The sequence below is a fragment of the Chiloscyllium plagiosum genome, chromosome 44 (assembly GCF_004010195.1).
Source record: "Chiloscyllium plagiosum isolate BGI_BamShark_2017 chromosome 44, ASM401019v2, whole genome shotgun sequence".
Taxonomy (NCBI): Eukaryota; Metazoa; Chordata; class Chondrichthyes; order Orectolobiformes; family Hemiscylliidae; genus Chiloscyllium; species Chiloscyllium plagiosum.
In genome coordinates this window covers 10,909,378-10,910,580 of record NC_057753.1, presented here as the reverse complement: position 1 = coordinate 10,910,580, position 1,203 = coordinate 10,909,378, and positions in this window count along the sequence as shown.

Here is a 1,203-nt window from a genome sequence, read left to right as displayed (position 1 = left end):
TCCTATCCACTCCACCCTCTCCTCCCTGACCTATCACCTTCATCTCCTCCCCCACTCACCCATTGTACTCTATGCTACTCTCTCCCCGCCCCCACCCTCCCCTAGCTTATCGCTCCACGCTTCAGGCTCCCTGCCTTTATTCCTGATGAAGGGCTTTTGCCCAAAATGTCGATTTTGCTGCTCGTTGGATGCTGCCTGGTTGGATCGAAGGGTCTGTTTCCGCACTATGTAACTCTATGACTACCTTAGGGGACATGGCATCTTAAGTGCTCAACCAGTTATGCCAATTATGAGAGTCCCTACCTCTATCACTCTCTCATGCAGTATGTTCCTGAATTCGGCCACCCTCAGGGTGAAATCTCTTTTCTCAGATCTTCTCTGGACTACTTACTCCTGACCTTCAACTTGTGCCCTCTGGTCTTCAAAAGATTCTCACAGTGTCCTCCGTCTGTGCCTCTCTGAATTTTGCACACCTCAGTCAGATCCCCCCCCGCCACCCGCCCCCCTGCACCCCCCATAGCCTCCTCTGCTTCAGGGTAAACAAACACGGCCTATTCAGTCCCTCCTCATAACTGAGAATTTCCATCCCAGGCAACACCCTGATGAATTTCACGTCCTTCCGATGTTGGGCAACCAGACCTGTGTGCGCCAAACTGATCCATCCCGACCAATATGTCCTTCTGCAGTAATCCCCCACTTCCCTGCACTTGGCCCATATCCTTCTAAACCTTTGTGTTTGTCCAAATGCCTTTTAAATGTTGTTAATGTACCCACATCAACCACTTCCACTTGCAGTTCATTCCATATGTGCACCACCCTCTGTGTAAAAAAAAAACCCCTCATGTTCCCTTTTATTCTTTCTCCTCTCACCTTAAACGGATGTCCTCTCGTTCTCAATTCCCCAGCTTTGGGAAAAAGACTGAGTGCATTCACACTGCTTGGAGTTTTTTATTGACCTCCAAGGAGTTCCAGGTAGATGGAAGAGAGGTTTGGCAAAATTATTCTGGGTAGGAGTGAAAGGAACAGGATGGTCATTATGAGGGACTTTAACTTCCTCAACATTGACTGGAAATGCTATAACTCTAGTGCAACAGATGGATCAGTGTTTGTCCAATGTGTACAGGAGGGTTTCCTGACACAGTATGTCAAAGTGCCGACAAGAGGGGAGGCCACATTGGATCTGGTGCTTGGTAATGAACTAGG